General features: G+C 46.0%; 1 long non-coding RNA gene across 8 annotated transcripts in view; it reads right to left on the reverse strand.

Moving 5' to 3' along the window:
- Positions 1–12,495, reverse strand: part of LOC132396092 (uncharacterized) — a 58,720-nt gene that overhangs the window by 32,264 nt on the left and 13,961 nt on the right. For 4 of the 8 annotated variants that reach the window (XR_009512864.1, XR_009512858.1, XR_009512857.1 and 1 more), the window contains exon 2: positions 11,690–11,880. This is a non-coding gene — a long non-coding RNA (uncharacterized LOC132396092). The other 4 variants (XR_009512859.1, XR_009512863.1, XR_009512861.1 and 1 more) reach the window with 4 other exon arrangements.

Consider the following 12,495-nt stretch of genomic DNA (forward strand, 5'->3'; position numbering starts at 1 on the left):
AAGCCCAGTAATAGAGATAGGGGAGGGGGAAGGGCCTAGGGGCACCAGATGGAAAACCAATCAGAGGAAAGATAAAGGGGGAGGGGGAGGGGATAAGCATGAAAGAACTGTAGAGACAAAGAAGCCCTACCCCCTCCCCTATCTCTATTACTGGGCTTCGGCCCTCTCTTCCCCCCCATTCCTGATGAAGGGTCTTGGCCCGAAACATTGGCTACTCTTTTTTCACGGATGCTGCCTGACCTGCTGCGCTCTTCTAGCGTTGTTAACGTATTCTTGGTTCTAGGACAACATCCCATGCACCATCAATCTGCAGGCCATGACACTATATTATTATTTTTTAATATTATTATTTGTTTTTGCATGCATGTTTTTTCTGCTATCATAATTATACGTGCTATATGTATTGTGTGCTGTGCATGACTGTTGGTTCTGTGTTTTACACCTTAGATTGTCATTGTTAGATACGATCAACAACCAACATTCACGTGTATGGTTGACTGACAATTAAACTTGAACTTGGACTTTATATATAGGTTGTTTTTGCAAATTCTGTTGCATTTCTTATTTTCTTGTAAATGCCTGCAAGAAAACAAATCTCAAGGTAGTATAATCATTTTGATAATAAATTCACGTTAAACTTTGCTGAGTTCCTCCGTCATTTTGGGTGTTGCTCCAAGTTCTAGCATCTATAATCTCTTTTGTCTCCAGAGGTTGGTGTTGAAAGGTTTTATTTTAAAATTTATTTATTGAGATACCACATGGAATCAGCCCTTCTGGCCCTTCGAGCCATGCTGCCCAGCAAACCCCAATTTAGTCCTAGACCAACCACAATGATCAATTAACCTGCCTATTGGTCTGTGGGAGGAAACCGGAGCATCCAGAGGAAGCCCTTGTGGTCACAGGGAGAACGTACAAACTCCTTACAGGAAGCAGCCAGAATTGAACTCGGGTTGCCTATAATGTAAAGAGTTATGCTAACCTCGCAATTTACTTTGCTTTGACCTTGCACTTTGTTGTCTAAAGCAGGGGTTCTAAGCCTTTTTTTATGCCATGGTCCCCTTTGGCAGTCTGGTGAAGGCTATGGACCCCTTTGGCAGTCTGGTGAAGCCTATGGTCCCCTTTGGCAGTCTGTTGAAGCCTATGGACCCCTTTGGCAGTCTGGTGAAGCCTATGGACCCCATTGGCAGTCTGGTGAAGCCTACGGACCCCATTGGCAGTCCAGTGAAGCCTATGGACCATTTTGGCAGTCCAGTGAAGCCTATGGACCCCTTTGGCAGTCCGGTGAAGCCTATGGACCCCTTTGACAGTCCGGTGAAGGCTATGGACCCCTTTGACAGTCTGGTGAAGCCTACGGACCCCTTTGGCAGTCCGGTGAAGCCTATGGACCCCATTGGCAGTCCGGTGAAGCCTATGGACCCCATTGGCAGTCCGGTGAAGGCTATGGGTACCTTCTCAGAATAATGTATTTAAAAATATAAAAATAAAACACATTGGATTACAAAAAAAATCTGTTATATTGAAATACAATTATCAAAATACTACTGTTGTTTGTTGCTTACCATACTTGAAGGAAATGCTAAATTTCAGTTAGAGGTTAGTGACAAAAATGATGTAAATCTTTTCCCATCCAAGTTCACAGACCCTCTGGAATCTAGCTGCAGCCCCTGAGCAGTCAGTGGATCCCAGGTTAAGAACCCCTTGTCTACAGGAACAGGCGCAAAATGCTGGAGGACAAATAAAGCTAACTTAATCTTTAATTTTTAACTTTTTCCCAGTAGTTTTGCTCTGTTCTTTCACAAAATAAATGATGCTACAGTGAAGGCCATTTGGCCTGTTTTACATCTTCTGGCTCTTGGGAAGAGCTCTCCAATTAGCCTTCTCCCTGATGATTTTGTCTTATCTAATTCTCCTTTAGAAGTTCTTACTGAATTTCTCCCCACTCAGCATTTTCTAGACCACAACAAAACACAGCAGGGATAAAAATCCTCCATTGTTTCTTTTACCAATTACCCTCCATCACCTGCCAACTCAGATACGACGGGCTGATTGGCCTTTAACTCCTAAGATTTGAAGATTATGCCTTCGTGGATTTGAGCACCTCTCGAGCTTTCCCTGGTCTAAAGAGAGAGATCCCAGCACAAATCTATCCATCTATTTGGCGTCCAAGATTAGCAGGAACTCAGTCAGCTTAACAAATGATGTCTGTGACATCTTTGTTCATTCTGTGCCGTGTTGTATGATGTAGGCGATCATGGTCCCATGACCATGATTGTTCTTGGCAAACTGTTCAACAGAAGTGGCTTGCCATTGCCTTCTTCTGCACAGTGTCTTTACAGGACAGGTGACCCCCAGGCATTACCAATTCTCTTCAGAGATGGTCTGCCTGGCGTCAGTGGTCACATAACCAGGACTTGTGATGTGCACCGGCTGCTCGTACGATCATCCCCCACCTGATCCCTTAGCTTTATGTGACCCTAATTGGAGGGGGCATGCAGGTGCCATACCCTGCCCAAGGGTGAGATGCAAGCTAGCGGAGGAAAGGAGCAACTTACACCTTCCTTGGTAGAGACGTATCTCCAACCCGCCACCCATCTTCGACCAATAGCTGCCTGTTATCTTCATTGGAATACTGCAGCCTGGCATCTGAGAGGCAGTCGGCCAAACAGAGAAAGAAGCAGCACTCCCAGCACAGTCACAAACTCCCTGACATCTCCCTCGTGACGATGGGAGGACGACCGCACTACCGATCCTCTTCAGGGAAATCGGCGGGAGGCTTGGAGACCGGAGCACGGGGACAATTCGGGCACTGTTTCAGCTGAGCAGCTTCCTGGGGAGACAGAGGAGGGGATGGACGAACCAGCGGCGTTCCTCCCCACCTCACGCCCCTCATCACCCCTCCTTCACTCAAAGCCAGTGAGATGAGTTACAGTTTGGATCCTCATAGAATTTCTGGGTTTGTAAAAAAAAGACTTACAGAATGAGAAAAGCAAAGTTACTTTGGCTCCTAAGTTGTTGGGTGGCATACCAGTTAGTGCCAGTTATCACCAGTCAGGGATCAATTCCAGCCTTCGTCTGGACGTTTGCCCTGTGACCTCATGGTTCTGCGGTTTCCTCCCACACTCCAAAGATGTACAGTTACGGTTAGTGAGTTGTGGGCAAGCTATGTTGGCACCAGAAGTGTGGCAGGATTTGCAGACTGCCCAGCACAACCCTCGATGATTTGATTTGACGCAAACAATGCATTTCACTGTATGTTTCGATGTGCATTTGACAAATAAAGCCAATCTTTACAAAAGATCTTTATCTCTCTCCTGGCCCGTGTTTCAGCTTCTTACTTCCACCACAGTGTGGCAGCAAAAGATGAAGAAGAAAGCCTTTTGGTGGCTCCAGTCCACGCCTATAACCCTTTCCCTCCCTCGCTCTATAAGCACCTTCTTCAAACACCACCCCCACCCCAAAGCTGTTCCTCTTTACATAAATGCTGCCACCTCAAGTCCTTGTTGATCTGTAACCTATTATAGTCCTTGAACCCCCTCTTATCTGTAACCTGCACCCACCCCTTGAGTCTGCCTATCCTGTGGCTGGCTGGTAGCCCCTCCCACGCCAATAGCGATTGTGTTTCAGCTGGCACTTGGAAAGAGATTTCTAATTAGTCCTCCTGGTGATTTAACTGCTTCTCCTTTGAAAGTTATTACTGATTCTCTCCCTACTCAACATTTTCCCGATCGCAACAAAACCCCACAGGAAAATATCCTTCACTCTTTCTTTTTCTCTGTCACCTTCCAGTTTATATATGTTTGGCTGAACCCTATGATACGGCGATTCATCCTGATTACTGCCCTCCTCGCAGGAGAAACAATTTATCCTTCAACATGCCTTTGTGGATTTGAACTTCTCTCAAACTTTTCCAGGTCGAGCTGGGAATGATCCCAGCTCCGGTCCGTCCGCCTGACTGAAGTTCCAGATGAATGGGAGCTCACACCCTTTAATAAGTACTGTCTCTGACATCTTCAAACATTAGCTTGCAGCCCTCCTTCCTATCTCTGTAACATGCTCCTGCATCTGGCCACCTCTCATCTCAGTGACACCCCCCTTCCAGCTCCAAACAACTTCCTCTTGCTGTAGCCCCTTTCTGCCCCAGATCCCCCAGTCCTGTGGTCCCCTCCACCCCAGACTCATCCCTCTCTCTCTGTGGCCTCTTCCGCTCTGCGTGTGTGCAACTTTTTCCCCGTTCTGGCCCCTTGTGTGCTGCAGATTTTTATTCCTTGGCCTTTGGCAACTGCATCTTTAAGTGCCTAAATTCTAGCTCCTAAATTAATCTAAGCTCGGACTCCTCACCAAAACTTCACAGGAACATCCACAAATAAAACTTAATGATGGCACCCTTGAAGCAAGTCCAGACAGGTGACCAGAAACACTAGGATTTATAAGGAGCGTAGCAATAGATACAGAGAGGTTTAGGAATGTAATTCCAGAGTTTAGGTTCCTGGAGTTAATCGGTTCTGGGATCATGATATCACTGGAGTGTTTACAGGCAGAGGGAGAACCTAATACATACAAATAAGGGGCAGAAGCCATCCCCGCTGCTTAGTGAGACTGTGGTTGAGCAGAATGCAGCTTCAGCTTTGCACAGGGCCCACAAGACTGCACAAGCTGGAATCTGGAGCTAAGAAACAAATGTTGCAGGAACCCGGGCCAAGCGGCAGCTGCCTTCGTCAGGGTCTCAGCTCAAAACGTCGACAGCGCTTCTCCCTATCAATGCTGCCTGGCCCGCTGTGTTCCGCCGGCATTTTGTGCGTGTTGCTGCTTGAATTTCCAGCATCTGCAGATTTCCTCGTGTTTGCCCTCTCAACATTTGGCAGGTTTCAATGAGATCCCCTCCCCCATTCTTCTAAACTCCGGTGAGAACATGCCCAGAGCTCCTCGTACATTAACCCCTTCACTCTCAGGTTAATTGTCAGGAACTTCCTCCAGACCCTCTCCAATGCAGGTACATCCTTTCTTAGATAGAGGGCCCAGAACTGCTCACATACTCCAAATACAGTCTGACCAGTATCTTAAGCCTCTCTTTTTGAGAGAAAACGTCTTGCCTTGTCTGTCTCTGTGTAGCCCTCAGATTGCTCAGAGCCAGCATGACGGTCACACAGAACTAACTGGGTGACCAACTCACTTTCAAATATCCGGTTCTAACAATCCATCCAGTCTGATTGCTAGGTAACACTGCAAATCCAGGACTACTTGCCGAATAAGGATATCACAGGCTGAGCCAGCATTTATCGTCCATCCGTAACTGCCCTTGAGTCGAAGCTGGTGAGCTGTCCCCTCGAGCTGCTGCATTTCTGGCGAAGATGCTCCCACAGCATCACTGGGTGAAGAGTTCCATTGTTTCGACCTGGCAGTCATGAAGGAAAGCAACTTCAAACCATTGAACCGACCGGCCAGCACTGAGGTAAGCTGATACTGAGAGCAGAGCAGTGAAACCCAGTTTATAGCAGTTGATGAAAACTTATCCATGCAAGCAGAGGTGCCATTCACCTCCTTCCCCACCACCATTAAGGGTCAGAAGCAGAATCAGGCCATTCAGCCCATCGAGTCTGCTCCACCACTTCATCACGGTTGACCTACAGTCCTTCCAGTTCGAGCAAAATTTTTTTAAGGTGGCTTATTAACATATTTGCATTTTATGAAGAAAGTTTTGCACCTCTGTGGTCTGGGGACTTCAGAACCAACAAAGTGTCTTTCAACACAAAAGATGCTGGAAGTCTTGAGTGACACACACAAAATGATGGAGGAACTCAATAGGTCAGGCAGCCTACACTGAGTTCCTCCAGTGTGTGTCATGCAAGTGACTTTGAGGTGTGGTGGGTGCTGTCCTTTAGGGAAACAGGGCAGTCGATGGACACTGAATCAACAGCACTGGAACAGGCCTTAATCACAAGAGATTGAGCAGATGCTGGAAATCCAGAGCAACCAGACAAAATGCTGGAGGAACTCAGCAGGTCAGGCCATGTCCATGGAGGGGAATAAACAATAAACGCTTTGGGCCAAGACCCTTCATCGGGACTGGAAAGGAAATGGGAAGATTCCAGAACAAGAAGGGCGGGGGAGGGAAAGAGGTACAAGCTGGCAGGTGATAGGTGAGGGGGAGAGGAGGGATTAAGTAAGAAGCTGGAAGATGTGAAGGACTGAAGAAGGGGGAATCTGATAGGAGAGGAGAGGAGAGGAGAGGAGGAGGGGCACCAGAGGGAGATGGTGGCAAATCATCCAAACCACTTATCCATGCCAGTGATGGAATTTGTGCACTGCAAGATCCCACAGACAGCATTTTGTAATGACTAAGTGATTGAATGACTGCTGAAATACTGACGGGTTTGAACACCAGGAACAAGTCCCCTGGCTTCTTGAAACGTAGAACCAGTGTGCAGGTATTGCCGCGTATGGTGGTGGGGTTAGTAGATCTGCTGCCTTTTAGCACCAGTAACCTGGCTTTAGACCCGACTCCCAGCACCATCAGTGCAGACCCTGCATGTTGCCCCTGTAACAGAGTTAACGAACTGTGGAGAGAATAATAATAATAATAAAATTAATGCTGCCGGTGACCAATGGTGACATCTTACAGGCAGCATACAAAACTACTGGATACTCTTCTTCTGAGCTGGGACTGATTGCAGCCAACAGCATCTGGACTGCTCATAGCTGTGGACTCTACAGTTTGAAACAAAGAAAACCTACAGCACAATACAGGCCCTTCGGCCCACAACGCTGTGCCAAACACGTCCCTACCTCAGAACTGACCAGGCCTACCTATAGCCCTCTATTTTACGAAGCTCCATGTAACTATCCAAAAGTCTCTTAAAAGACCCTATCCGCCTCCTGCCGGCAGCTCATTCCACGCACTCACCACTCTGAGTAAAAAACTTACCCCTGACGTCTCAAACACGAGGAAATCTGCAGATGCCGGAAATTCGAGCAGCACACACACAAAATGCTGGTGGAACGCAGCAGGCCAGGTAGAATCTATAGGGAGAAGCGCTGTCGACGTTTCGGACCGAGACCCTCCGTCTGTTTGCTTTTTGCTTGTTGGCCTGATTTTTTTTATCTCTCACATTTGATGGCCTTGTTGTGTGGGGGTTTTCTTTAAACAGGTTCTGTGGCGCTTCTTTGTTTTGTGGCTGTTTCAAGGTTGTAAGCATACTTTGATAATAAATGTACTTTGAACTTTGAATGTAAATGGGTGCTTGATGGCTGGTGTGGATCAGTGGGTTGAAGGGCTTGTTTCCCTCTGGAACCTGATCCTATGAGCACACGTTGGTCTAACTCTCTGTTTCTGGCTCACAACTAGTGACTCTGAAAGAATGTTTCTGGAAGTACCTTGTTCACGCTAAGCTTGTTGCTCCTGGTTCTTTGGGAAACATCTTTATCTGTGAGGAGTCGATACATTTACTGTGTCTGAACACACTAAAGGTCACACAAAGACAGAGCAGCTCCTCGATCTGGTCTTGACTCAGCAGGCTTCTGCAATCTCAGTCACACCGCCACAGGAGCTGGTGAATTCACTTAACCGTCTGATGGCCATGAACTTCCTTTATTCTGCTGTTGTTATTCTCTGGCTGTCTCCCTCCACCACCCACCTGAGAACACGTTCTGTTCCTCGTGGACAATGGTCGGACAAAACTCTGCCTCACACCAAGTTTCTGTCACCTATCTCCTGGGTTTTCACTGCTTTGATTTTAAGATGGAGACACTGGGGACCAGAATCTCGAGCAAGACACAAAGCACTGAGGTTGAGAGAAGATGCTTTAATTAAAAGGTTAACATTTAGATAGCATGATGCAAGGTGATAGGGTGAAGGCGTTGTTACGTACCCCGTAACTGGGTCACTTACCAGCAAAGATAGAGAGAACCGTTGAAGTCTAATGGTACTATTTTTAAAAGTCTTTATTTATAAAGGGGCACAAAAATAAGATTAATACAGACATTCAGATAAAATACGTTGTCAATACTCAATCTAAAAACGCGGGTATAATAATAATCACCAATTAAGCAATAGCTCTATCGTTTGTCTAGGGCAGGGGTCAGCAACCTTTACCACTGAAAGAGCCACTTGGACCCGTTTCCCACAGAAAAGAAAACACTGGGAGCCGCAAAACCCGTTTGACATTTAAAATGAAATAACACTGCATACAACGTTTTTTTTGCCTTTATGCTATGTATAAACAAACTATAATGTGTTGCATTTATGAAATTGATGAACTCCTGCAGAGAAAACGAAATTACATTTCTGCATGCAACAAAAACATTTTGAACTCCGAAAAAAAGACGTTGGGTTGAAAGTTACTTTTAAGTAAAATATTCAATGTCTATTTGAGTCCTTCTTGTATTTATGAAAAACGCCGAACTTAAATTTTCCGCCAGCAGCAAACCAAAAATAACGTCAACCAGCTGTCATCCTGAAAAATGAAAGGACTATTTCACTGAACAATGAAAAAATATGAATATAAGTAAAATAATAGGCAATTAAAATATTTATCATACTTGGTTAATGGGATTTCTGCTCCTGGACCTCAGCGCACAGCGTCTGCACATCAGGGCTGTATGATGTCACCTTCATCTTTACACAGGATCGCAAGCTGTCATCTGTGAGGTTTTCAATATCACTCCATTTGTGTTTCTGAGCAAGAACGGCCTTCTGACGGGCAACATCTTCAAGGTCTGCTGTCAAGCGTCTAAACTTGGACACCCATATGTCTTTGTCGGCTATGTCGGCCAGTTCCATCTCAAGATCAGGTTGACTCACACCTGCCAATGCAGTCGTATTCAGTAGGGAAGGATCGATGCTTAAGGGAGTGACCGGGAAGGATAATGTGTTTTTTTCCTCTCTGAACTCACAGAAGCGTTTCCCAAACGATGTTTGCATTGCGATGATTGCAGAATGTAAATACTCCGAAATTATCATGTCGTGACCTTGTTTGAACTCTCTCAAATTGGGGAAGTGAGACAAAGTGCCTTTCTGTAAATCTCTGGCAAGCACTGTCAACTTGCGCTCGAATGCCAAAACATCCTCCAACATGTGCAGGGCTGTACGTCCTTTCCCCTGAAGAGCTGTGTTCAGCGTGTTCAGGTGCGCTGTCATGTCTACCATGAAGTGTAGCTTTTCCAGCCACTCTGGCTGTTCCAGCTCAGGAAAGGTGAGCCCTTTGCTGCCCAGGAAAGTTTTCACTTCTTCCAGACACGCGACAAAGCGTTTCAGCACCTTCCGTCTGGACAGCCAGCGATAAAAACACGTTGTAGCGGTGTCAGTAAACTGCAGTCAAAGATAGCTTTATTCGAACTAAACAGCCTTGCTTTTAAGCCTCCCTCAACCCAGCCCCCATGGACGCAGATGCTGCAAAAGACGCGTACTCACAAACCCCCGTAGGCTATCTCCCTTAGCCGGAATGCTGGCTAATTGTGAGCCGTTTCGGATGTGGCAGGAAATGTGTCGCTACACTTAGGTTGTACAAGATCACCATAATTACATTTCAAAAGCTAACAAACTAACATAAAATACATTTTAATTAAATACTGACCAATTATTTCCCAAAGCCACAGGGAGCCGCAGCACAGAGGTGAAAGAGCCACAAATGGCTCGGGAGCCGCAGGTTGCCGACCCCCGGTCTAGGGGATATTGTATTGTCCGATGGAAAGATAAAAGTCACTGTCCTTTCAAGCTGCAGCTATTTGGGTTTAAGAGAGACGGTTTTAAACTTGCCCGGGACTTTTATGAAGCCAATCCGTTGCGTCGGGGGAGTTGGTTCCCCGATGTTAGTTCAAAGTCGTTTTCAGTGGTACCAGCCACCAGCCCCCAGGCAAGGGAACCGAACGCACGTGGCTTCCTTCAAATGGCTCTCCGCTATTGCGGGATCGCTAGTGTTTCTTCTGGTGCATCTGAGGGGCTGTCCCTACAGCCCCCCCTTTAATCTTAACTCGCCGGGTAGTAGATGTCAATCAGGGTGGGGTGATGTAATCTCTCTCTCAACCAGCCCACTTTGCCCGAGGGCTTGCACGTAGCATAGTCCCCAATCCACAAACATTGTCTCCAGGAGACAATGGCCATGTCTCTCTCTCTCTCATTTCCTGGGTCCTCTGACACAACCCAATAATGCTCTTGTGATTCTCACAAAGGAGGGGCTACCCCACACCCTTCAGCCCCTCAGAGCTGTGGTGCATTCATAACAGCGTATGTTCATTAGTCAAGGCCCTCAGTTCAAGAGCCACTAAGTAATTTTGCAACCTTCCCAACCCATTCTCCTGCCTTCTCCCTGTAACCTTTAATACCCTGACTAATCAAGAGCCTACCAACCTCCACTTTAAATATATCCAGTGAACTGACCCCCACAGCCATCTGTGGTGATAAATTCCACAATTCACCACCCCCTGACTAAAGAAATTCCTCCTCATCTCTGACCTAAAGGGATGTCCTTCTATACTGAGGATGTAAGATTGTCCTGAGGAAGGGTCTCGGCCTGAAACGTTGACTGTTCAATCCTCTCCACAGATGCCGCAGGACCTGCTGAGTGTGTGTTACTCTGGATTTCCAGCATCTGCAGAATCTTTTGTGTGCAAGATTCACCCATTTGCATCTAACTTAACCTAACTCAAGAGCCGTTTTCATCTCTACTCTGGGTACATGGGATACTCTTCAAAAGCATGAAATATTTATTGAATAATTGGTGGAATCTGGGAGGGGGAAGTTAAGGGGAATGTAGGTAGAATTGTTGGTACCAAACTGTATTGGCCTTTGCCATTCCTTTGTATTCATCAGCTGTGTGGAGGAACGAGCCTGCTGTATGGGCAACAGCTTTCTGTCTGTTGTACTGCCCTGGGTTGCATATCACATAGGCAGCTGAGTTGCAACGTACATGGTCAACCCGACTAACAGAGGCCCTCACATCTGATAAATAAACCTGAATCTGGATCCAGATCTAAATCTGGATCTGAACCTGGATCTAGATCTGATTCTGAATATCTAAAAAATGATGATGGGCTCTATTTATGTATCTATTGAGATACAGTGCAGATTAGGCCCTCCTGGCCCTCAAGCTGCACTACCCAGCAACCCTCAATTTAATCCCAGCCCAATCACGGGACAATTTACAATGAGCAACTAACCTGCCAACTGGTCTTTGGACTGTGGATGGAAACCGGAGCATTCTGAGAAAACCCACGCGGTCACGGGGAGGACATACAAACTCCTTACGGACAGCGGCAGGAATTAAACCCTGATCACACACACAAAATGATTTAGGAGCTCAGCAGGTCAGGCAGCATCTATGGAAAACAATACAGTCGACTAGGTCCCAATATGTTGACTGTACTATTTTCCATCGATGCTGCCTGGCCTGTTGAGTCCCTCCAGCATTTTGTGTGTGTTGCTCGGATTTCCAGCTTCTGCAGATTTTCTGTTATTTGTGATTGAACCTGGGTCACCGGTACTGTAAAAGTGTTGTACTAACCACTTGTGCTCGAGATCTGAAAACCGTCTAGGTGTGCCTGCTGAATGACTGCCTCTTCCTGCAACACTCTATTGACTGTAACCTCTTTCCTTTCTGCCCATGCATTCTCTTTCTTTTTCTCACTTATCTCACACTCCACACATTATTTATCTTAGATCCAAACTACTTACTTTAAACTTCCAAAGTTACCTTACCTCTGTTCCTTTCTACATCAAGTGTATTTCTTTCCCAATCCGTTTTGCAAGTCGAGCATTCCCGATCATCCTTGCTCTCTCACAAGAGAGACGGTACCCCACACCAGCAGCTCTGTCACAAACGTTGCTGGCTTCAACAAAGTGGCCCCTTTGAGTGTTTCGTAAACACAAGAGGTTCTGCAAGGGAGCATCTACAGAGGGGAAAGAACAGATGATACTTCGGGCCGAGACCCTTCATCGGAACACTGGGTGTTTCAATAATTTCTTTGTGGGGAAAGGTCGAGATTATGAATGTTTGGGAGAGTCAGGGAAATAAGAAGGCAAAATTTGATTGTTCTTGTGTCAGCCATCTCTAAGTATAAGATTTTCTAATGTGTTCTGATGACTTACATTTTTCACATAGCGTACCTCATTAGACCTTCTTTGTTAGATTCAGTGCCCTTGTTATTCTCAGCTCTCCATCAATATCAAACATAACAGCACTGATTAAATGTACTTTTATCCCCTGCCAACTTTAAACAAAACTGTTCCAGCACATCCCTTGCTAGTAACGTTGCCTCTGGCCTAAACGACGATCAAGCCTTCTCCTCAGCCTCACACCCATTTAATTCAGAGTTAATACTTGGGGCATCCGCTTCATTGAAACTGTGATACCAAGGCACTAAAACTCTCCCCTTAAAATAGATTTATAAATATAAAATATTCAGTATCAGCCAATCATGTGGTAGCAAATCAATGCATAAAAGCATGCAGGCAAGGTCTAGAGCATATGTTCCCAATCTTCCTTTAATTCCATGGACCAGTAC

Source organism: Hypanus sabinus, chromosome 6 (genome assembly GCF_030144855.1).
Source record: "Hypanus sabinus isolate sHypSab1 chromosome 6, sHypSab1.hap1, whole genome shotgun sequence".
Lineage (NCBI taxonomy): Eukaryota > Metazoa > Chordata > Chondrichthyes > Myliobatiformes > Dasyatidae > Hypanus > Hypanus sabinus.